The following is a 27,071-nucleotide window of genomic DNA, read 5'->3' as shown; positions in this document are numbered from 1 at the left end:
GAATGATGTATTCAATTAAGTAAAGGAAAACTGTACATATTTATGATCGTATTTAAGTGAATAATGACAAGTTATATAAATATTCAAATTCATATTCTGGCCACTTTATATTGACTTTGTAAGCTTTATTTTTTTCTAGAAAATATATCGATATTTTTTTTTATACAAAAACACATTATTCATGGGTTTATCTAGCTTTATCCTATATGTTAATGCCATCTTTAAAAAGTCAAAGATCTAATCAAAAGTTTACATGCGTTTTAAAAAGCTGGTTTCAACCAAATCGCAATAATTAGTTTTTAGTGCATGTAGACATATCCAGTATGGGGGTATAAGGCGGTGACGTTGGGTTTAGGGTGGCATGGGTGGCCCTTTAGGAGTCTTGTGTATGGGGGCCCAGAATTTGTTGCTGCACCTGCCTATGAGTGCTGTAAAACACTCCTGGTCACTGATTGTTCAAGCAGATCTGTCATTACGGCAACATTGTACCATCTGAGGAGATACAATGATGAAAACAAACACAACCTGACTTTTCCTGTTGTTGTATGGGTTGTGGTTTTATAGTACACAGTCTCCACTTGTTTAAGTGTATTCATCAGACTGTAACACACAACACTTCCAGTGTAAGGGTTTCAGATTCCTTAGCTGGAAATCCTTTCCCCGAATTAAAGTATAACATAATACTCAGTGAAAAAATCTGCAATGTCGTCTGCAATTATTTATTTAGTAACAAATGAAAGAAAAACTGATATATTTTGAAGGCTGTGGTTTCAAAGTTTAAAAATAGTGTTAATTGAGACATTATCAGGACTGCATTGCTGACACTAGTTGATGAAAGAAGTGTAAAGTATGAAGAAAACTATGTGCTCTCTGCGCTTTGGCCTGAGCCCTTGTAAATAAATATTGAGATCTATGAGATGCAGAATCAAATGATACTCTACAAAGGAGTAGTTATGATTTGATATATTTTCTGTGCCTTTTCTGTATTTTACGCATGTTATTGCTGTCCTTTTTTTCTCCCCTCTGGTTACAAACTAACTTTATAATAAACAGCAGGAAGCCTGCAGACTGAGTGTACTGCAAAAATAATAATATAATGATATTGGCTCTGAGTGATTTGCTTGATTATTCAGGTTTTATCCATCCTTAAGATTGTTGCAAACTATAGTTCAGCTTTGGGGCAAATGTTATTGGCCAGTAAGGCGGATGTTGGCAAAAGGTTATGAATTGGAATGGTAGGAAAGTAGAATGAGCGGTGAGACTTGTGGTTCACAGTTTTTTCTTCTTGCATACAGTTAAGGATATGAGAGTCAAGCCTGCTTGTAGACAATGATGCACTTGTCTTATGTTTTGCAGGCAAAGGACTGTGAAAGAAGCTCGTCTTCTGCTTCACAGTTGGTAAGTACTTTCTTTTTATTCTTCTAGTTCACAACTGTGTGTAGGAACTGCAGTTTTTCCTCTGCAAAAATTGGAAGAAAGTAAGGGTTAGATAAATACTGTTTTAGCCATATCCTAAAGTAATTGATAAGGTTTATTTAATCTCTTGTCTGTGGTATTACAAAGAAAATTGTTTTTAACAATCCATTTCCCTGAGTCGTTCTTATATACATCATAATCATGTTCAGTTTGAGTCTGCTTCTGATTCCAATGTCGAGCAAAATCATTAAAAAGGAGTGACTTTAATAAAAAAGAATCACACCTAAGTCTGCGTAAGCATATGTGTATTTATGTTTTTTTAATTATTGAAGTTAAATTGAAGTGAATTAAAAAATGAAGAGTAAACTCAAGTGATTGATAACAAAAACTGATCGCATTAATCATGTATATACAGAGATGTGATCAGGTCAACAGATATGTTAGTGCAAAGATGAGTGAGGAGACTGCAACAGGTGGTCCCTGTCAAAGTACGCCTGGACTTTCTTGGGATAAAACTGTTGCTCTAAATGCAAATAAATGACGTTCATTCAAGTAAAACATTTGAAAAATGTTTCTGGAAGACACTCAGGCAACAAAATAACATGTAAGTCCAAATAGAAGGGCCTTTTTTAAAGGGGAACTGCATTTTGGGGGGAATTTTGTCTATCATTCAATAGACAAAAAGACAGATGTATTTTTGTAATGCATTCTGACGCGTAAATAAATGTAAATAAAGGTTTGCTTACAATAGAGCTAATAGAATCCTCTATTTCGCCCAACATCCAAAAACCGCCAACAATAATCAATTTGCATTGTGTGACCTGAATGTTAACCAAGTATTAGTGACATTGTTATTATGAGCGCTAACGCAGACAAACTATTTATAGAGGCGCCAAGATCAGAGAGCGGTAGCATGTGTGGCTATATTGACACCATCAGCTGGTGTGCTGCTTTCTCACCTCGGAGCTCGTAAAAGTTAATTCTAGATCAGACCTGGGCATTTTGCGGCCCGCGTGCCAAATCCGGCCCTTTGTGCGTCCCTGTCCGGCCCGCGTGAGGCCAATCATAAATTACAAAATACATTTAAAAAAGTATCAATGTCGAGTGTGCAATACAACGGTGCTGCTTTTGTTTGGAAAAGCGTTATTTGTATTACTTCCGTGTGGACGTATGCGCGTGCGTGATTGTGAGTGAATGTGAACAGCGGCAATCACAAATTACAAAATACATTTTAAAAAACATCTATGTCGTGTGTGCAATACAACTGTGCTGCTTTTATTTTGAAAAGTGTTTTTTTATGTACGTATGTCCGTGTGTAACCTGTGAGTGAAGGTGCACAGCGACAAGTGATGGCCGGTTACATCCGAGATGTCAGCTCACGCTAAAAAAAGAAAAGTTGAGGACGAATGGCGTGTTTTCAACGAGCCATGGACTGCCAAGTGTTTCTTTACAGAAATTAAAGGTAAAGCTGTGTGCTTAATTTGTGGTACACAGGTTGCTGTGTTTAAAGAATATAATTTGAATCGCCACTACACGACAAAGCACGAGGAAAAATACCGGAATCTGTCTGATGAAGAGCGCGCAAGGGAGGCTGATGCGTTGATGGTAAAACTGCAAACCCAACAAGGACTTTTTGCCAAATTTCACACCCCCAGAGATGCAGCCGTCAGGACAAGTTTTGTCATTTCTCACAAAATCACCAAAAAAAGTAAGGCGTTTTCTGACGAAGAGTTTATTAAGGAGTGCTTATTGGACTCTCTTGCGCTAATATACCCGGAGAAGAGGGGCGCATTTGAGAACGTGTCACTCTCCCGACACACTGTAACGAGGCGGGTTGAGACCATCTCAGACCATTTCACATGGCCTAATATAAATATTTAAGGATAAAGAGTTTAAATAAAACCATCACAAGCAATCTGCTTTTGTATAAAGTTAAGTTAGGTTAAATTAAATTATTATTATTATTGTTATTTTTTATCTTATGGTATATCAAAAATAATATTGAGCAAAATGTAATTGAAATATTGTCAATGTGGCTCTCCAGCAATGCTCGGATTGCTCATGTGGCCCCCGGAAAAAAATAATTGCCCACCCCTGTTCTAGATCATAAATATTGCCTCCCACCTTGATAGTGGAAGGATGAGAACATAATCAGACAAATTGGTAAACTTTGGCATCCAATTTAGATCCGGAAATGGCAAGAAAGACACAAAAAGACGTTTAGTTTCACCGCCCTTTTTTCTTCACGAAGATGGTCACATTTATTTAAATAAATAAATGATAAACGAAGTTGGTAGAGTGGCCGTGCCAGCAATCGGAGGGTTGCTGGTTACTGGGATTCAATCCCCACCTTCTACCATCCTAGTCATGTCCGTTGTGTCCTTGGGCAAGACACTTCACCCCTTGCTCCTGATGGGAGCTGGTTAGCGCCTTGCATGGCAGCTCCCTCCATCAGTGTGTGAATGTGTGTGTGAATGGGTGAATGTGGAAATACTGTCAAAGCGCTTTGAGTACCTTGAAGGTAGAAAAGCGCTATACAAGTATAACCCATTTATCATTTATTTATTTAAATAAATGTGACCATCTTCGTGCAGAAAAAAGGGGTGTGAAACTAAACGTCTTTTCGTGTTTTAGAATGCATAAAAAAAGGAAAATATATGTTTGCTTGTTTTAAATTAGGATTGTAAATAATAGGCAAAATTATAAAAAAGTGCATTTACCCTTTACGTTAATTTAAATTATGCAAGCAAGTAATAACCTGTGATTAATCATGATTAATCCACATTCAAAATGGTAATTAATCTGATTTTAAAAAGTTATCAATTGATAGCCCTAGTTTATTGTTAGAATGACATAAAATCCCTGAAACGCCTTAGGCATTTTCAGGTTGTTTGTCCAAGTAACCGTGACGCATGCGCAAATGTGCATTGTCAGCAAGTGATCCGGTACTGACAGGCTGCAGAATCAAATATTTCAAAAGCCCGTTGGCCCTCTCACAAAAGCTTTAAGACGGAGCAGACGGCCGATTTAGTTTAATCATGATTAAATATCCCTCATTTTTATTTTGCATGAGCAAAGAGAGTAAAGAGAAAAAATACCAAGCATGCAGAAAGTAATGTAGGCTGCAAGTAGTAAACAGGGCATTTCTTTGTGACGTGAAAAGTCTAATTTGTAATTTAAAAAAAAATGATGACACCAAATTGCCTTAACCCAGACACATGTAAATTATGAAATATAGTTCAACCTCTTTGAAAACATTCTCTTCTGTGAATTTAGCATTTTCTTTTCTCATGGGAAAAAAATAGGGCTGTTAAAATGTTTTATCACATTAATCACAGGATTGCTATGGATTCATTTCTATTAAATATGTGTCATTGTTATTTTATCTATATTAATTGTTTCATTTTGCATGAGCAAAGAGTCAAGAAAGAAGGGAACATATATGCACTTACTATGTTTATCAAACATATTATGATTTGTTTCCTACATTTAAAACACTTCCTTGTGGTCTAAAACAGTGTGTCTTAACCATAGGGCTGGGGCCCAATCTTGGGCCGCAAGCACCCACTAGAGGGGAACCAAAAATGATCTGTTTCTCAGTTTTGGTTCGTATGGGCCGCAACGGTACTCATTTGTAATACACTTGTATACCACTTGTGGCAGTAATGACAATATTAACAAACAGAGGACGTCTAGAGCTAAAGTCATAGAGAAGTTTTTTAAGCGCAAAAATTATGACTGAAGTGTTGAAGCTGTATTTACATTTACACTTAAATTTTAATGACAGTTTAATTAGGAAACATAAATATGATTATTGTTTATTATTAATTTAGTTAGATTAGTTTTATTTTAGCATTGCTTATTTGTATGTAAATGTTTTTTTCATCAGGTTTATTAGTCCCTTCTTTTGTAGTCGATTAGTATTTATTTTTGTAATATTGTTTTTGTAACCTGTAAGTATTAAAATCAAGCATAACATTACTAATTTGGTGTTAATATTTAAGTCAGCCATACAGTTTTAAGTGCTATCATATGTCTACTGACAGATGTATGTTAGATCGATACGCTACTTTGTATTAGAAATGGCAACAGCGGAGGATGCATGTGCATGTATGAGCCAGTTTTCCCCTCAAGAAAAGGATAGAGAAAAAGAAGTAACTTATTAACTACAATGACGAACTACAATGTCAGACTCGCACAAGGTACTTCCGTTATATATCTACCATATATGGAGATGTCCGCAAGCAGCGTCACAGGACACAGCAAATTCCAAACAGCTCATTTGGAGGAAGTACAAAGGAAGGCAAAGTTGTTTGATAAACATTTGCGGTTTATTTTCAAATTTCCGGGACTAATGGGCTTCCCAAATACACAAAAACATGTACCTTTAGGTAAGAAACGTTGTTTTTGCCTAATAGGTCCTCTTTAACATGATGTTCATGTTGGCAAAATAAACAAGTCTTTCTAAATATTTATCCACATTAATGTGGACTTGATACTCCTTCTGTGTTATTAATGTGCTATTTTAGCTGGAAGTGCTACAGTGAAAAGAAAACTCCTTCCTGCAGCTTGTGCATAATACTTTGTGTCGGTCGACTGTTCCCTCATGTTTTTTTTTGTACTCATATTTCCCATCAAGAGGACCGAGGTGCTGTTTAACGTCTTCTACATAGACTTGTTTGGTTCTGCAGCCTCTCACTACCCGATCAACTGCCCATTTGTGCATGCAGTAACTTGGACAAACTAAGATTTTGAGTCAATCTGCCCTGCAGGTTGAATCTAATTGCAATGCGGTTTTATTCTTGACATATGACAACACATGAGCCTAAACATCCAACACAACGTGTTACCTCAGGTGTTCATCTTAGCAGCATCCGATATATGTAAATGACATGTAAAAGTGCTACCCAGACTGACCTTGTCGTCTCCGTGTCGATTTGTGACCAGTGGCTCACCCATCATCCGCTCCTAAATGAGTTGACAATAGAGCTGTGTATTGATCTGGTCAGGCTTCAGGGAGAAGTGTCAAGAGCAGGACACACCCTACACATCTGCATAATGTCTGCAGACACTATCTTGCGTTGGCATCACTGATACTCATGTTTTCTGTCTAACACCTGTTTGACAAATAGTCAGCGATAGATAGAGACATAGACGGACGGACGGACAGATGGACTTTATCCATCCCACGTGGGAAATTAAGCCCATGCGGCTATTCCAAAAACCGTATAGACATACAGTGTATCATTTAGAATGTAATACTTTGTTACAGAAATAAAATATAAAAACGTCTAGCACAGTAGTACCTCAACTTTCAAGCTTAATTGGTTCTGGGATGGAGCTCTTAACTCAAAACACTCGCATCTCAGATTAACGTCTCCCATTTAAATTAGAGATGTCCGATAATATCGGCCTGCCGATATTATCGGCCGATAAATGCGTTAAAATGTAATATTGGAAATTATCGGTATCAGTATTTTTATTATCGGTATCGTTTTTTGTTTTTTTTTGTTGTTGTTTTTTTTTGTTTTTTTTATTAAATTAACATAAAAAACACAATATACACTTACAATTAGTGCACCAACCCAAAAAACTTTCCTCCCCCATTTACACTCATTCACACTCATTCACACAAAAGGGTTGTTTCTTTCTGTTATTAATATTCTGGTTCCTGCATTATATATCAATATATATATCGATACAGTCTGCAGGGATACATGATTGTGTGTGCTGCTGGTCCACTAATAGTACTAACACTAATAGTACTAACCTTTAACAGTTAATTTTACTAATTTTCATTAATTAGTAGTTTCAATGTAACTGTTTTTATATTGTTTTACTTTTTTATTTATTTAAGAAACTGTTATTAATTTATTTATCTTATTTTATTTTATTATTATTTTTAAAAGTACCTTATCTTCACCATACCTGGTTGTCCAAATTAGGCATAATAATGTGTTAATTCCACGACTGTATATATCGGTTGATATCGGTATCGGTTGATATCGGTATCGGTAATTAAAGAGTTGGACAATATCGGAATATCGGATATCGGCAAAAAGCCATTATCGGACATCCCTATTTTAAATACATTTGAAATCAATTTAATTGGTGCCTCACAAAACAGTACAATTTTAACATGTAACATGCCTTTTAAAAAGACAAACAAACTTCTGGATAACAAATCTTGTATAGAAAACAATACAATAGAATGTAAGAGTAACAATTACAGTAGTTTTATGATGTAAAGTAATAATAAAGTGCAGCGTTTACCTTGGAGAACAGACTTCTACGGTATCTCCTTCTCTGTCAAACACACCATCAGCAGCTTCTACATATTTTCATGAACACATTTCCACCATTTGCATACATTTTTAACATCCTTCATTAGCATTAATTACCTTGTGTTTGAGTATGGTGCAGACTGGTAGTGGAACACTTGAATTCTTCACTACGTTGTCTACACACGCTTTCATATGTTTGATGATTTATTTATTTGATTAAATTTTTTGGCGGTATAGCTCAGTGGGTACAGCGGCCATGCCAGCAACTTGAGGTTTCCAGGTTTAATTCCCGCTTCCTGCTTACAGTATTTCTGATTCTGATTCCACCATCTTAGTCAACGCCGTTGTGTCCTACCCACCTGCTCCTAGTGCCACCCATGCTGGTTTAAATATATCTTAAATATGTAGATAATGGGTTTCACTATGTAAAGCGCATTGAGCTACCAGAGTAAAAGCGCTATATAAATATAATTCGCTTCATTTCACTTCACTTTAATTCGACAAATATTATCCACTTCTTCTTCTAAGCCAGTGGTTCTTAACCTGTGTTCGATGGAACCCTAGGGGTTCGGTGAGTCGGCCTCAGGGGTTCGGCGGAGGTCAAGACACACCCGACTCATCGTGTAAATAAAAACTTCTCCCTATCGGCGTATTACGGATACGGCAACAGCAGAAGTCACACTGATTTGCAGGTGTGTAATTTGTTGTGAGTTTATGCACTGTGTTGGTTTTGTTCTTTGAACAAGGTGATGTTCATGCACGGTTCAATTTTTTTGAACCAGTAATAAAACATGGTAACACTTGCTTATTAACATGCAAATTAGTAACATATAGGCTCTTAACTAGTCATTATTAAGTACTTATTAATGCCTTATTCAGCATGGCCTTATTATAACCCTAACCCTCTAACCCTGACCCTAACCCTAACCAAATAACTCTAAATTAAGTCTTTGTTATTTAGTAAGTCTTTGTTACTTAGAATATGTTCCCCGAGTGTCCAAATAACTGTAAATTAAGTCTTTGTTACTTAGAATATGTTCCCCTTGTGTCCAAAAAACTCTAAATTAAGTCTTTGTTACTTAGAATATGTTCCCCATACTAAAGTGTTACCAAAAACATATAACTTCTTCTTGCATTGGAAAAAAAAAATTCTATATTTTTCACTAAAGAAGGGTTCGTGAATGCGCATGTGAAACTGGTGGGGTTCGGTACCTCCAACAAGGTTAAGAACCACTGTTCTAAGCACCGTCCTTCACACTCACTTTATTCCTTCTCATGGTTGAAAAACACAGGTATGGTCATCTCTCGCTATGAGCTAATGTTAGGGAGTAAAACCAGAGGCATACGCACAAACATTTGGCGTACGCAATTTTTCACGGCACAGTTGAGATGTATCAAGAGTAAACTGAACATGGAAAATTGCGGTGCCTCGCACCAATAAGGATCTGGGCTCGAGGGCAATGCAAACTCCTTCAAGATAGCAACAAATAATGAACCAATCAGGATCACCGGGCGGGATTTCATAGACGTGACGTAGCGCCGAAGCCACTGTTTTATTCAAACGACAATGGCGGCATGCAGCGAGGAGTCGTGTGCTGACATTGATTCTGCTATTGCAACTGTTTTGTCAAATCTATCGAATATTAATTCTTTAAAAGTTGAACAGAGAACTTTTCGCTCTGTCGTTAGCCAATATGTCGGCTGTTCTGTTTTGGATTTCCCTATCAGCGTCATGGGTTGATTTGGAAGTGAGTGGTTGAAGTAGCACGTCATTCAAGATAACGGACAAGTGGTTTATCCAATCACATACAATGATGTTTTTACAAGGCCCCGCCTTCTGAAATACATCTCCTATTGAGAAGTCCCAGATCCTTGTGTGGAGCTCAGCGAACTACAAGGATCTGGCGAGAGTCAGGTTACCAACTTCATGCATTTCTGCATGCAGTACATACTTTGGCAACACGCAGAGGTGGTCTTTTGGGATTTGCCAACATTTGATTTTAACAATGCAAAAATGATCGCGGCAAAGACACAAAATTCACTTAATGCTTCATGTTCATATTTGTGAGAATGTCCATTTATTTTCACCAGGCTGTCATTTTGCCACCTATGGCTGTCACAATGTGTTCCTGTGACTCCAGCACAGCTTGGCCAGTCGGGCTGACAGTTGCAGCTGCATGTGGTTGCAGCACATTAATGGCAGCCGAGAAATGTTGCGCCTTTGTGTCACGTACGGCTGCTACCGCAAGTAGCTCTCCTGCGTCGTAATAATAAATTGAGTAATCAAACAAGAGTCAAAGTCTTTCGTATTCCTTTGTGATATGGTGGCATGTTTATGTTTAACAGATTCCAAACCAGATATTACACAATTCTCACATGAAACTCTAATCTGGCTGTGAGCAGGCTACTGTTTGACACATTTTGTTGTAAATTACACAAATTATATTTATCTTGGGGGTAATCAGAGTCATGTGCTCCCACCTCTTCTGAACTTTTATGTATTATTGCAGTGATTATCTTTTCAAACGGGGTGAACACTACTTTATCTCGCCGGGCCACATCCATCGTCTTCTTCACCTTCTTCCTGATGTAGTATCATTTATTTCTTACTTGTTCTCGTGTGCGGTTCTCTGACTCCACATCATTGACCGCTTTGCACACTTGATCACACTCAGCCCGCTTTCGATCGCTGGAAACGCCAGAGGACAGCGTGCCAAAGAGCATATTTTGGCGTGAAGCACCGCCAACTCCTTGTTGGTGAATTCTTGCTCATTATCTTTGTGTTTTCTGACTGTGCAGAGTGAGCGGTGCCAGGCGCTTGGCTAATATAAATATGATTTTTGCATTAAAGTGGGGGCCCAGCCTCTCCTACATGTACACTCAATTCTACGTTGATTGGGATATACAAAGAAATGTGCTTGAATGAATGCATGTGCACACTTTATTACATCTTAATTTTTTGTTGCGTACATTTTCTGGATTTAAGCGTATACCTTTTTTTCTGTAGGAAGTGTACTCTTAATGCATGAGGTCCCAGATGTTTTGGGCTGATCTTATGGGGTCCACTGTTACATTTGCTACGCCAACTAATAGCGGAGATTTTTTGCTTGCAACTTAAAGCAAAATAATGAGCTGAGAATCAGCTCTCAGATCAAAACACTTTTGATTTGAGGCACCAGTGTATTGCTTCTTTGTTCACTTGTGATATGGTGTTGCACAAACACATGAGACTATGAGGCCGAGAACATGTCTCAAGAGAACGTACAAAAAAAGAGTTTGGCGTTTCTGCATTTGGCCAGTCAAGGCAGGAAAAATGCAGGGAAATTCCATTTCTAACCACTAGTTCACCTTCTTGCATACTGAAACGCCATCATGGCTCTCTCTCCCTCTTTCGGAGTGACCAGTGATAGAGCAACATCTGGAAGGAGCAGCAGTTTTCATTCCTGTGTTTTTTTTGGTGGAGATCCTGGCCCCTGATAATCTGTCTCCCTCCTCATTAAAGGAGCTGAATAAACACAGGCCTCTTCCAGTTGTTCCTATGAATTTCCTCACCAGGCGTCAGGAGACCTAAGCAGGGGCTACTGGATCAAAGCTGCCGGCAGGCCCGAGTTGCACCCAGAGTGAGAGTGTGTTCCGGGGTTTGGCCCATTACCTTTTTCCCTGAGAGCCTCAGAGGCCACTGGGTCACACAGGCAGTCAGTTCACTGGCCTGAGATCAGCAGAAGGGGGGGGGAGTAAGCAAAAGGAAAGGAAGGGAGAGGAGAACATATGATTAGGGATAGAAGATATGTGTATGGATGTTATGACAGCTATTTAAACATTGCATTTTTATTATTATTCGTTTGTGGTTTAATACCTTATTTTATGTATTAGTCTGTGTTATTCAACTGGCAGCCACGGGGCCAAATCCGGCCTAGGAATGACACCAGACTGGCCCAGTTCAGTGAAAAACATGGGAGATACTTTAAAGTACCAGTAGAGCGGAAAAACAAGTTGCCTCTATATTGAAGCTATTATCATATGTCATCTTTGACGCCTAAAGACTTCCAAAGTTTGCGAATAAATAGATATGATCAAAATAGTATCAATGGAGATTCACGAGCCATTTTGAGAGATAATGAGAAAGTTTTTATTGATCAATATAAATTGAAAGGTTTAACAGTACATCGCATAACGCCGCGCTCGGAACCACAGATCGCTTCCCCATCAACAACAATGCTAGTCAAGCAAACTTTGTGGGAGACAACAACGATTACTTTCGGAACAAATTATGATCCTGGACCTGATAATTATTGAGCCCAAACACAAAGAAAATGAGCAATACGTTTTAGAAGCTGACTGCTACCCGGATGTAGCTTTATTGAAACACTGATAGCATCAACTAACCTGACTCTCGCCAGATCCTTGTAGTTCGCTGAGCTCCACACAAGGATCTGGGACTTCTCAATAGGAGATGTATTTCAGAAGGCGGGGCCTTGTAAAAAAAAATCATTGTATGTGATTGGATAAACCACTTGTCCGTTATCTTGAATGACGTGCTACTTCAACCACTCACATCCAAATCAACCCGTGACGCTGATAGGGAAATCCAAAACAGAACAGCCGACATATTGGATAACGACAGAGCGAAAAGTTCTCTGTTCATCTTTTAAATAATTAATGTTTGATAGATTCAACAAAACAGTTGCAATAGCAGAATCAATGTCAGCACACGACTCCTCGCTGCATGCCGCCATTGTTGTTTGAATCAAACAGTGGCTTCGGCGCTACGTCACATCTAAGAAATCCCACCCGGCGATCCTGATTGGTTCATTATTTGTTGCTAACTGGAAAGAGTTTGCAATGCCTTCGAGCCCAGATCGTTGTGTGGAGCTCAGCGAACTACAAGGATCTGGCGAGAGTCAGATTCAGCATCAACAGCATTGCTCGGTGCAAAACATACAAGCTAACCATAGTTAACGAAAATAAAACAACAACTTACAATAATTCCACTCTCGCTGAGATGCCGACCGACGGAAAGCTCACATAAGTCCGTTTACTTGAAGAATTAATCGCAATCCTCAATTTACTTTTAGCAAGTTTGAGATGAAGCGGAAGCAGCCGCTGGCTTATAGTGTGTCAACAACAGCACGGTACGCTTTCATTAGCTATCAATGCATCACCAAAATAGTCCATCTGCGTTTGCGCTTATAATAACAAAATCACTTACTCATATTTGGTTAATTTTCAGGTCACGACATGTAAATGGCCTATTGTTGGCACTTTCTGGATGTTTTTAGAGAAAGTATAATGAGCGCAACAGAGGACCCTCGATCTAATTGTTGGGTATTTATTTACGATTTCGAATGCATAAAGAAAAGCCAAGAATATGTGTTCTTGAATTACATAAGGATTGTGAATGATAAGCACCACATCTCCTTCCAATTTGTTTTTATTTCCAGTATGACTGATCTGATAACACTCCAATGATGTCACTCTCCGAAAATAGCAGAAGGTATTCAGAGCCGTTCAAAATGGCTGACTGAATTTGTGGCATTTTGTGATATTTAAACAGTCTTTTCACATATTTTGCGGATTGTAAATAAAATTGGATATGGTTTATTAGTTTCAGTGAAGCACAATTAGGCATATACATTCAACTTGTTTTTCCACTCTAGTGGTACTTTAAAAGTTTTGCAGCAAATTAAATATTATAAAAAATAGCAAAACACCCTGGCAGATCCCTGAGTTGACATTTTAACCTCCTAAAGACCAGTGTCAGGCCAGCTTCGGGAGAAGAGGTGCATGTAAAATATTTTTTGCTGCATTCAAAATACGTCATATTTAGGTCCATAATATGTATCTAATTATGTTTGAGTCGAAAAGTAAAACATTCTATAGGGCCCCAATTAGACATGGGTGGCCCTGTCCAGTGTCCACTTCAGCGCATAGGCCAAAAACATGTCTACTATGGAGAATGCTGATTCTCAAAATAAGAATAATAGTGAAGGGAGAAGTCGAGACCCCTGGTCATTTGTTTCATGGAAATGTGGCCCCTCGAACAATTCAGTCTTATAGCCCTGGCCTAGGTTCAGTAAAAATGTCCGAAGCGGAAGTGCCTGTTTTAAGGACAGTTGTGGCGACCAATGCAGATATTCACTAAAAACACAACATGATAAAATATGTTTTTATTGATCAACATAAATTGAAAGGTTTAACAGTACATGCATATTAAAATAGTTGTGGTTCTATCAGGTTGCCAATAGATAAGCAAGAGCTATGCTTATGGTAACAAATTATTAGGTCAGACCGACTACCTCAAGCTAAGACTGATTCATCTTCTAAGCCTTGATTGTTCGACGGCCTCCAGTTAATGTAGATGCTGTTCCCTTTAGAACAGTGGTTCTTAACCTTGTTGGCGGTACCGAACCCCACCAGTTTCATATGCGCATTCACCAAACCCTTCTTTAGTGAAAAATAAAATGTTTTTTTTTTTCAAATTCAAGACAACGTTATATGTTTTTGGTATCACTTTAGTATGAGGAACATATTCTAAGTAACAAAGACTTTATTTATAGCTATTTGGTTAGGGTTAGGGTCAGGGTTAGAGGGTTAGGGTTATAATAAGGCCATGCCGAATAAGGCATTAATAAGTACTTAATAATGACTAGTTAAGAGCCTATATGTTACTAATTTGCATGTTAACAAACAACTAATTAATGGGGAATATGTTCCCCATACTAAAGTGTTACCATGTTTTTTTAATCGTGCATAAAATGAACTGTGCATGAACATCACCTTGTTCAAACAACAAAACCAACACAGTGCATAAACTCACAACAAATTACACACCTGCAAATCAGTCTGACTTCTGCTGTTACCGTATCCGTAATACGCCGCTAGGGAGAAGTTTTTATTTACACGATGAGTCGGGTGGGTCTTGACCTGCGCCGAACCCCTGAGCCCGACTCACCGAACCCCTAGGGTTCGATCGAACCCAGGTTAAGAACCACTGCTTTAGAAGAATACATTCTACATTTTGTTACAATGACACTTTCCAATGTGAACTGCTATGTTATTTTGACATCTGTGTAACACACCATTTTTGGACAAATGATTATCATTAAGAGCAGAAACATGTTGAACAGCTTTTTTATATATTTGCTATCCATAAAGTCTAAATCCTTCAGGGTTAGCTTTATCGCCGTAGTTTGACGTAAAGCCTCTGAATGAGTGTCTCTATTTGACAAGTTGGAAATGAGAATGGATTATACACACACACACACACGCACACACACACACACACACACACACACACACACACACACACACAACAAATATTAAATGGCCAATGTAATTAACTTATCTGGCTTGCAGCATGATAGGTAGGGATGTGCATGGAAATGACCGTCGTGTTTGTGGGATTGTAAATGTCCAGTGTGTGTGTATGTGTGTGTGTGAATGTGTGTGTGTGTGTGTGTGCGTGCGTGCGTGTGTGTATAAATGGCCCTGTGGTCGTCATCAGCCTCCCATCAGCCCCTCCATTAGTTACTGAGCTGTGGGTCTGTGCTGGTAGCCCACCTGCCCTGAATACAGATTAGGAGAGGAGAGTATGAGCTGAAAACACAATGAAGACAAACACACACTCACAAATGATCAAATTAATATATTGTTTACTTGGACATGCAATGGCTTAATTTATTACTGACTGCTAAAACACAATAATTGCCTTGTGTACACCTTAGTGATTGAGATGCTGCACAAGAGACATAAAACAATACTGAAGCCATTGGAAATACTTCCTCCGGCCGTGAAAAGCGCACGGACCTACGACTACTTCATCTGGTGGCTGGCGGCACATCATAGCTTACACACTCTAAAATAACGTCACACACCGCAGAGTACACACAGCACAAAAGCAAACACGGTTGCCTACTTCTCCTGTCCTTCTGGAGCCTCAGACCCACACACTCGTGACGAGAAATCTGCAGGCAGTCATTACAGCGAGTCAACCAAACACACTGCCGCCATGCTCACGCTCTCACACTGTTTTCACCGCTGTTGTCTTGATGCATGTGTGCACTGACAAGCGTGAAGACGCAATGATAAAATGGATCTGCAACAATACTTCTGCAAGAGGAACTGTGGATAGGTTCACATGGTCACCAATAACCTCAGTATTGGACGCTATCCTAAATAAAAACAGATGTTCACTTATATAATATTATATTTTACATTTAACATATAAGAGTACAGACTGGTTTTATCAAAATAAAGTGTTCGCCCTGCAGCTCGAAAGTCTCTTTTTAGTATACAGTAGCCATTTAGTTTTGGACTTGATTGAAAACTTGCCAGTAAAAACGTCATTAAACACCAAAAATAAGATGGACAAAATTAGACCATCTATTCAGGGTGCTAAAAAAGGATTTGCGGTTTTCAAAATTTTTAATAAAAAAACAATTTGAATTCTACATAGTTTAGCTGTGTACAAAATGTTCAGTTCAGTTCAGTTTCAGTTTATTTCGAACATGCATACGATACAATGTAATGCATCACACAATTCCAGTTGTTTCATTACAGCACATCCGAAAAGGAGTAGGAAGAAGCAGAGCTTATATAGGGACGGCGTGGCGCAGTGGAAGAGTGGCCGTGCGCGACCCGAGGGTCGCTTGTTCAATCCCCACCTAGTACCAACCTCGTCATGTCCGTTGTGTCCTGAGCAAGACACTTCACCCTTGCTCCTGATGGGTGCTGGTAGCGCCTTGCATGGCAGCTCCCTCCATCAGTGTGTGAATGTGTGTGTGAATGGGTAAATGTGGAAGTAGTGTCAAAGCGCTTTGAGTACCTTGAAGGTAGAAAAGCGCTATACAAGTACAACCCATTTATCATTATCATTTATTTATTTAATCCTACCTTTGTTCATACCATAGCAATTGTATCCAATTTCCTTGTTCTCTGTAACAGAACAGTAAACAAATAAATGATAAATAAATAATATACTATAGTAAGCATACAAATATTAAATACATAAAATAATAATTGTCTAAAAAATGTTTAAAAAGGGAAAAAAAAAGGGTTCAAGATGGTCATCATAATTCTTGTTCTGTGTACTTTGTGATTACTTGTAGTTTGAACAGTCTCTTAAACTGAATCATGTTGGTGCTTTGTTAGATTTCTTTGGTTAATCCGTTCCATAATTTAATTCCACATACTGATATACTAAAGGTTTTAAGTGGTGTACGAGCATACAAATGTTTTGAATTACATTTTCCCCTAAGGTTATATTGCTCCTCTTTGGTTGAGAAGAATTGTTGTACATTCTTGGGTAGCAGGTTATAGATTGCTTTGTACATAATTTTAGCTGTTGAATTTCAATAATTGTGATTTAATAAATGTATAATTGTAAAAATATTACAATAAAACAATAAAGTTGACTATATATCTAAATAATACTTATAGAAATATTTTTGATAATAGTTTAATAAATACCTAAATTACAACTGAAAGAGAACTGATTTTGAAATGGCATCCTGGCAGTTGTTGGCATGACCCCAAGACGCACTGATGGTAGGCAAAGTGCAAATAAGAAGTTTTTTTAAATGAGGGACTAGGAAAGCAAACAATCAAAAACATTAGTCAAACTGGTGTCGCAAGAAAGGCATCACTGGCATATACTGTAAACCAGGGGTTGCCACCCCTTCGATCACGATCGACCAGTTGATCTTTGGGACTACCGGTCAATCGCGAAAATTTAAAAAAAGAAAATGTATTGATTTTACATCAGTATGTGACAACCCCACCCAGAGAATGATCAACAGACCCGCAATCAGGCAAGAATTCCAACACCTGAACACACCCGCACGCCTCGCTCTCTTTAGCCTAGCATCCCGCGGCTCTCGACACCACAGCCACACACCCCCGAAACGGACGCTCTCTACACCCGCTCGTCTCACAAATCGAAACATTGACTTGTGCAAAGGCAGTAATATATGACAAAACAAGGCAGCAACTACAGGACTTTCCTGTTCATTTTTTTTTTTTATCACAGAGGATGAACCCGTCAGGTGAACAGCTGAATTTACTCTTTCCGGTGCTGACGTAAGACAAGCATGTGACTCGCATCCAATAAGTGATCATAGGATGAACAAATATAGTACAGTACTAAGACTATAGTGGTCATAAACAGTTAGCTTCTACAACAGGGATGCCCAAAGTGCGGCACAGGGGCCATCTGTGCAGGCCAGTGACTTGTTTGTCATTGGCCCTTGGCACATTACAAAGAAAAAAACAATAAACAATGACAAAAGTTTGGAAAACAGCAATAAACACAATGCGAAAAAGCCAAATGTTGCCATCAGCCAATAATAACGACAAAAAAAAATTAAAAAAATTAAAATACATGTAAATGTTTTGCAATACAATTATATATATGTCTGCATATATCGTATATATATATATATATATATATATATATATATATATATATATATATATATATATATATATATATATATATATATATATATATATATATATATATATATATATACACACACAGTTGTGGTCAAAAGTTTCCATACACTTGTAAAGAACATAATGTCATGGCTGTCTTGAGTTTCCAATAATTTCTACAACTCTTATTTTTTTGTGATAGAGTGATTGGAGTACATACTTGTTGGTCAAAAAACATTCATGAAGTTTGGTTCTTTTATGAATGTATTATGGGTCTACTGAAAATGTGACCAAATCTGCTGGGTCAAAAGTATACATACAGCAATGTTAATATTTGGTTACATGTACCTTGGCAAGTTTCACTGCAATAAGGCGCTTTTGGTAGCCATCAATAAGCTTCTGGTTGAATTGTTGACCACTCCTCTTGACAAAATTGGTGCAGTTCAGCTAAATGTGTTGGTTTTCTGACATGTAATTGTTTCTTCAGCATTGCCCACACGTCAAGGGTGATGCGTCAAATGCAGAGACTAATTTTGCCACACCTAGTGTTTGTGTGACAATCATTGGTACTTTAACTTTAACTTTAAGTCAGGACTTTGGGAAGGCCATTCTAAAACCTTAATTGTAGCCTGATTTAGCCATTCCTTTACCATTTTTGACGTGTGTTTGGGGTCATTGTCCTGTTGGAACACCCAACTGCGACCAAGACCCAACCTCCGGGCTGATGATTTTAGGTTGTCCTGAAGAATTTGGAGGTAATCCTCCTTTTTCATTGTCCCATTTAAAGCCCCAGTTTCATTGGCAGCAAAACAGGCCCGGAGCATAATACTACCACCACCATGCTTGATGGTAGGTATGGTGTTCCTGTGATTAAAGGCCTCACCTTTTCTCCTCCAAACATATTGCTGGGTGTTGTGGCTAAACAGCAACATTTTTGTTTAATATGACCACAGAACCTTCCTCCAGAAGGTCTTATCTTTGTCCATGTGATGTCAGCTGAGGTCTTTAATCCCAGGAACACCAAAAGCAGCAATAAAGTAGCGTCAGCACGACTGACCTGTGCACTCACCTGTTGTGGTGGTATCAAAACACTCAAGAGATAAGACTTCCAGCTCCAACTTAGCCACAACTCTGCAAGGTAAACACAACATGTACTACACAGTTCATTGTACTAAAAGCCTTAAATGCAGAGCTGCCAAGCCTTACGCTTTGAGCATGAGAGTCACACAATTTAACCCTTTCTCACGCCACACGCCACACTTCTCACGCTTATATGTCACCATTTACTACTCTATATTTATTTTTTCATCATAATAAACTTGTTTCCTCACAGCCTGCAGTACTTCTAGTGATTCTGACTTACCGAAAGAACCAATCACAGCTCAATCCATAAATTATTGTGCCTAAATCTAGCCAACCACGGAAGGCACCACGCAATGTCAACCAATCAGAAGCAACATAAGGTGGGTCTTTGCGTCTTTGTTTTGCTTCAGGTTGCCAGCACATTTTGAGTTACAAGCCCCCCCAAACCACCACCACCCACAATAAGAAAATTATGTCATTACAGTGCAGATTTTTACATAGAGCAAGAAAAATTGAGCAATAAATAACACATATTGCGCACTAAACGAGCATTATCTTTGGTACACAGACATACATATCACTTGTTGTCAACTGACCTCTCCAGTCCGTCACTTAAATATGTCTGTGTGCAACATAAACAACAATTTCCTTGTTCCTATTGTTACACAACAGAATAGCACAAAAGTGTGCTCCCAAAGATAAATGCTGAACAATGATCTTACAACATGTCATAAAACTACTGACGTCAAGCTATTTGAATGTTTTTGTTTAAAGTTAATATTTTTTTCTAAAAAAACATGTTACATGTTAGAATTGTTCTATTTTGGAAGGGCCAACCAGGGATTCAATTAATTTCAATGAATTTCAAAAGGCGAGGCTGATTTGAGATACAAGTGTTTTGAGTTACAAGCTCGGTCGTGGAAAGAATTGAGCTTGTAAGTTGAGGTATTACTGTATTTTTGCAAGTGTTGTGGTACCAGAATGATCTAACTCATTTTGTTATCGTAAGGTGAGAAGGTGGAAGAATTAGAATTGTGCAGGACAGGCTGGCTAAATAGGAAAGAGTGCACCGTGAGGTGTGTCCCCTCTGACAGTGCAATGAGGCCCATGGGAGACCCGGGTCCCCCCGCCCCACACCCTTAACATTACTTTGCCATTTTAAGTCACCTAGTTTCTATTTCCTCCAATAAAAACTAATAAGCTTTTCTGTTGCAAATCACGCTCGCTCTTGAGTGCTGGAGCTGGGGCCCGCCTGTAATTGCAGTCCACTAGTCTATTTTTTGTCGTGTTTTTGGATTGACTCCCCCCCCATCACTAACGCCCCAAGTCCTCTTGGACCTGTGCGCTTTACAGCTGATTGCCTCTGGCGTATGCCCCGCACTTAGTAATCAGACAGGAACTAGAGAAGGGGCAAAAACAGCAACTCAAGGATCTTTTATAATTGGGAGGGCTTTGAAGGGCAGTTGGACTTTACAGTTAGACCCAGAAAAGGTTGCTATAAACAAAGGTGGCAAAAGCCTCCATTCAGTTCATGGCAGTGCAGCTATGAGTGGTCTGCGTGTATTTCTGTTGTCAATGGAAGTGTGATGGCATTTTTTGCATGAAAAAATTAAATGCATTTGAAAAATCACTTTTAAGACCATAAGGACACACACTTGACTGTACCCTGTATGCTTCTGAGTTCTACTGATAGCCTGCATTTTTTCTCCAAATGTGTCAGCCACTTGTGTTGATTTTTATTGTTGTGTGAAGTGATTAAAATCTATTGGGGTTTAATGGTGGCATTGAGTTGTAAATCTTTCCTTTTACTGACATGTTGTTGAATTGAGGTCGGCTACCATCGAAGGTCTATAGAAACCCGATGAATGGCGAAAATTATTTGTCATAGTGTGTTATAACTGTAGATGGAAAGATCTGACAAAACATCCTACTTGAGAAAAATAATCATAATTCAAACCTGGCTCTAAATAAACATGTGGCACACACCCTGTATCTGCAATGTTGTGTTAAAACAGTATAATAATGATCATTATTAATTAATAGGGATGTCCCATAATGGCTTTTTTCCGATATCCGATATTCCGATATTGTCCAACTCTTTAATTACCGATACCGATATCAACCGATACCGATATCAACTGATATATACAGTCGTGGAATTAACACATTATTATGCCTAATATGGACAACCAGGTCTGGTGAAGATAAAGTACTTTTTAAAAAAATTAATAAAATAAAATAAGATAAATAAATTAAAAACATTTTCTTGAATAAAAAAGAAAGTAAAACAATATAAAAACAGTTACATTGAAACTAGTAATTAATGAAAATGAGTAAAATTAACTGTTAAAGGTTAGTACTATTAGTGGACCAGCAGCACGCACAATCATGTGTGCTTACGGACTGTATCCCTTGCAGACTGTATTGATATATATTGATATATAATGTAGGAACCAGAATATTAATAACAGAAAGAAACAACCCTTTTGTGTGACTGAGTGTGAATGAGTGTAAATGGGGGAGGAAGGTTTTTTGGGTTGGTGCACTAATTGTAAGTGTATCTTGTGTTTTTTTATGTTGATTTAATAAAAAAAATAAAAAAATAAAAAAATAAAAACGATGCCGATAATAAAAAAAACGATACCGAAAATTTCCGATATTACAATTTAACGCATTTATTTACTTTGGCCCAAAAGAGCAGACAAAAAAAAAGTTAAATCTCCACCAAAGTTTCGCCCCGGTTTTCTATATTGTCTCGTACGGCAAACATTGCGCGCAACAAACTAGTCTTTTTACCTGTGGAACCATTTCACAGAATCGAGTGCCCAACAATGCTTCTGTGACTCAGTCTTTGAGCTTTTTTTTTTGAGTACGACTGCAAAATAAGCCACCATGTGGCCAAAGAAAGTTACAAGTGCCAGCACTTTGATAAAGAGGGTGAGAAAAATATTCAAAAAAGTGCAGCCCTCCCCTCCACTCATCTCTCTTTACTCATTACCATCTTCCCCATTAGAGTTTTTAATGAAGACAAAAGTGATGTTAACTGTTTGTTCATAAATTTCATTTGTCATTTATATGTATTTCATATTATGTTCTGCTTGTAAAACTATAATTATTCTCTATAAAAAAAATGTTTGGGATATTAAGTAATTGGATTATTTATTATAGGAACAATGTATTATTTTTTTGTACAAATTGGACGGTCTAACCTTTGGAACGCATTGCTAACACAAAACAATGTTCTAGATTTGGGACATAAGACCAACCACACGTCATCCCCTCAAAAGAGATTTATTTTACAGTTTATAATTAATGACTCTATGACAGTGTCAATCAAAACGAATCATTATTATCTTTTTTAAAGTAAAATTTTGAATACATACGTATCTTGTATATACTGTAAATGCTAGATTTTGTAGGTCTACCAGATATAGCCCGTCACTAATTGATTTTTCTGCCCAAAATGCCCCCCTTTTTATATTTAATATTTGCAAATTAGTAGTACTATAAATGTACACAGGTAAAAAAAATAGGGGCCTGTAAAAGCGCCAGAGCGGGCAGGAGATTTGGTTGGCACAAATGGAGCAAAAATTATACTGGTAAAAAACTATTGGCTATTAAATTGGCTAGTTTTTAATTGCATGGCAACAACTGTTAGTAGTTACTGTAGGGAAAAATAATGTTCTCCCCATGATGCACTCAGCTGCTGCTTCTCAGGGCCCACAGGCCACAGTCCAGCCTTGGTAAAATAATTAAAAAAAACCTTGCTTGTTTACTCTTTAGAGCATTGCAGTATGCAGCTTTTTTTTGTACATGCAGGGAGGATCATTCTTGTGTTTTGTGTATTCGTGACCTTGTAAAGTTAGTAAAGGTTGTATTGGCAAACATAAACATACAAACAGTACAGTTGAAAACCACTTTATATAATTCATCCATCCGCAGCACTCGGTAAGAACAATACTGATATTACTCATTTAAATAAAAGCCTTAAGAATGAAGTCAGAGGTAAACACGCCACATTTTTATCAGTCAGTGGAGCATTTTACTGTCTGAAAGATATTCGAAAAATAGTAGGGCCACTCAAATGGTGACCCATGGGCCAAATCCAGGCCTGGAATGACACCACACTGGCCCCCTGAGTTGAGTTCAAAATGTGGGAAACACATCAACCTTTGCAGCAGCAAATTAAACATAGAAAAAACACTGGAGCACTCATATTCAGTGAAACCTGGATAAGTGTACACTCAGTAGCAGATCCTTGCATTGACATTGAGGATGTTGCTATATTTTTTTATTAATGTAATTTTCTTTTCTTTTTTTTTGCTTTTAAAATAACTCTTAATTGGGTCCAAAATATGCATCTAATTGAATTCAAGTTTGTGTCAAATCATACACAATTCTGCTTGGAGCCCCAATTTTCCATAAAAGGGCTATAAAAGGGGTTATTTTAAATATGTAACTCTGACAAAAATAGACCAAAAAATATCCATTACAGAATTGTTGGTTGCCAAAATAAGAATAATAGTGAAGGGAGAAGTCCGGCCCCACCAGTCCTTTGTTTTCTGGAAATGTGGATCTCCTAGAACAATTTAGTTGAATAGTCCTGCTCTATATCAACACATGTTCTCACATTTTATTTCATACACTTATATTTGTCATGTCTGTTGATTATGTTTTTGTTTTAGTCATGTTCGGTTTTGTTTTTCAACTCTTTGTGCACTCTTGTTTGTTTTGTCACCATAGCAACCCATTTGTTTTCACCTGTCATGTCAAGCACCTGTCTCACGCTTTGCACTCGCACACCTGTCACCAATCATGTCACTGCTATTTAAGACGGTCTGTTTCTGCTGATCGGCCTGGTGACATTATCTATCTATCCATCCATACTACTGCTACCGATGATATTCCTGTTTACCATAGTTCATGCTTCATGCCATGCCACAGTAAGTGTTTTTGTTTCGTGTTCATAGTTTATTGCCTTTGTGTTAGTCTTTTGGTTTCATTAGTCAAGTTTGTTCTCCGCCATTGTGTGCGCCTTTTGTTTGCTTCCTTTTTTTGTAGTTTGTTAGTGTTTTAATAAATCATGTACTTACATTCACGCCTTTGCCCGCGCCAACTTCCCTTTGCATTTCGGGAAAACAAACTCCAAGGACCACGTATTGACAATATTTGCTCTCCTGACCTGTTTTTTTTAAAAGTATTATATATTTGTGTAAGAGCAACATTCCAATGTTGATAATAAAACACTTTGCAATCTTTATCGAGAAAAAACGTACTTTTAACAGATAAACCACACAAATTGCACTGCATTACCCATTGCAGTTGTAACATAAAACATATTTGAAATGGAAAGGAAATCAATGTAAGAAAACATGTTTGTAGTTAGTATGTAGCTATAGATGTATAGGCAGACTAATTACCGGTAGTTAGATTTGTGGGACTTCTCAGTTTAGGTCTTTGTATGCATGATAATAAACTTGACTTGTAACACAGGGAAATTGCCTTTTGGATAATACCTAATGGGCCAAACAATAATTATTACGGGGCATGTATTTCCAAGATCAGAACACTAATGAGGGACATTAAAAGATACACTGCCATAAAAAAACAAAGAAACACTTGACTAACGCAATAAGATTGTTTTGATAAAATATTTACTTCTCAACAACATAAAGTACTACATATCGTTACTAAATATATGTTGTGCAAAGCAATGCAGAAGTATCTTAAACTGTCCTGAAAATTAATAATTGTGGAATTTTGTAATCAAGTCAAGTGTGTTTGTCTGGTAGTGCTTATGAAACACTACAACCCTGTAAGGTACTGTAAGTGAGGTTGTGGAATGTTGGCTGATTAGACAATTTTGTATATATTCTTATATTTGTTTCCCAACGGATGTTAGTGTCCTCAAATACACATAAACATAAATCCACATATTGTGTCTTTTGGTCAGAGATACACACATTCTGGGCCACCCTACTCACTGCAATGTGAGTTTTATATTAATATATTAATATAAAGTACATTGTGCATACATATATATATATATATGTATATATATATAAATATATATGTATATGTAAATTCATATACATATATATATATATATATATATATGTATACATACATATATATGTATGTATATATATATATATATATATATATATATATATATATATATATATATATATATATATATATATATATATATATATATATATTTCACATATAGTAGGGTTTATGCTCCATATTTTGAAATCCTAAGACTGAAAAATGTTGAAGAATGTAAATTGATATAACATTTTAATATTATATTGCACTCACAGCCAAAAAGATTTATGCTAAAAAAAGTGTTTCTGCTGCCCTCCTCAAACAAGCTTGCCATGTCATCAATCTGCCAAAAAGTAAATAATTCAATTTGAATCGATTTAAAAGTAGTCAGGGGATTTATACATTTGTAAACACGATATATGGCTAAAATCATCCGTTATTCTGAAATACTGTGTTTTTTGCTCCTAATAAAAGTGTGGATTTTTTTCGGCAAATATATTTCAGCATGGACTTGAGTATGAAACGTTCAAGTACAGCAGCATAAACAAGTACCACACGTTTCAGCCAAGGCCTAATTCGGAATATCACTAAATTGTTCACCTTCGTTTTGTACTTTAAAAGGCTAACAGTTTTGCTTATTTTTAAGATAATGCTAAATTCTGGAAATATCCAATGTCATCTATTCTTTCTTTAGCTGACATTGCACAGAATTCAAATGTTTTGTGTTTCTTTTGGCCCATACCTGACCACTCTGAAATAGTTTTGCTAACATCACATAAGTAGATAAAAAGTAACACATGCTGGTAAAATGCATTTTGAATTATTCATATTCGGGGGAGTTTTTTTGTTTTTTGCTTATTGTGAATATAATTTTGCATAGTATTTTAAAAGCTGCATGGGAATTGCATACCCTTAGAGTCCATCCATCCATTTCTACCGCTTGTCCTTTTCGGGGTCGCGGGGGTGCTGGAGCCTATCTCAGCTGCATTCGGGCGGAGGGCGGGGTACACGCTGGACAAGTCACCACCTCATAGTCATTTTGTTATATTCCTGACTCTCATTGAAAATGACCTAAATGTAAATAGTTTATGATAAATTCAAGTTAGGAATTGATAGATTAACCAGCATCCCCATTTGTTGTTTCTGTGTGTCGCTCTTTTTGTTTTGTTTTTTTAGTTTTCAGAATAACTTGATGTTTATTTGCACACTTCCTTAATTGCATTAAGAGTATGACGCACTTTCCTACTCTGTTTAAGCTCACTTTAATTGCCTGTGAATGGTGCACTGGGGAAGCGGGGACTAAAGGCACAATGTGGACATGCAATTAGCTATCTTTCATAAGCTGGTTCGATGGGGGGTGAGCAAGGGCTCCAATTCATGGAGGAATTCGGCACACGAGGCAACAAATGCTATTTTGTGGCAGCATCTTGATGGACTGACATTTTATTCATTAAAGAGTCAGACATTTGGGGAAAGCAAGACAGAGAGAAGTGGTCAAAGAGAGCGAGTACCTGTGATAAAAAGGTGTAGACGCCAGCAAGATAGAGGTGAAGTGCAAATAAGAAATGAAGACGGAGTGACTGAGCTAAGAGTGATTGAAGGAGGGATATCACACCAGAGACGCATGTGTGTGTGCGTGTGTGTGTGTGTGTGTGTGTGTGTGTGTGTGTGTGTGTGTGTGTGTGTGTGTGTGTGTGTGTGTGTGTGTGTGTGTGTGTGTGAGCCCTGGCCAAATGTCAGTTTAGTTGTGAAGGAGTGATGCGGTGATGACAATACATCTCAAAGAACCATCCGGCATGTGCTGGA

The 27,071-nt window shown here is 37.6% G+C and overlaps 1 protein-coding gene across 3 annotated transcripts in view; it reads left to right on the top strand.

The window, feature by feature from the left end:
• The window catches only part of zfhx3b (zinc finger homeobox 3b), a 435,085-nt gene that overhangs the window by 34,720 nt on the left and 373,294 nt on the right, over positions 1–27,071 (top strand). For all 3 annotated transcript variants that reach the window (XM_061964037.1, XM_061964041.1, XM_061964035.1), the window contains exon 2: positions 1,357–1,398. The gene's annotated coding sequence lies outside the window, so the exon portion shown is untranslated. The remainder of the gene's footprint in view (positions 1–1,356; positions 1,399–27,071) is intronic.

The sequence above is a fragment of the Nerophis lumbriciformis genome, linkage group LG06 (genome assembly GCF_033978685.3).
Source record: "Nerophis lumbriciformis linkage group LG06, RoL_Nlum_v2.1, whole genome shotgun sequence".
Taxonomy (NCBI): domain Eukaryota; kingdom Metazoa; phylum Chordata; class Actinopteri; order Syngnathiformes; family Syngnathidae; genus Nerophis; species Nerophis lumbriciformis.
This window is presented reverse-complemented; position numbering and strand designations above follow the sequence as displayed.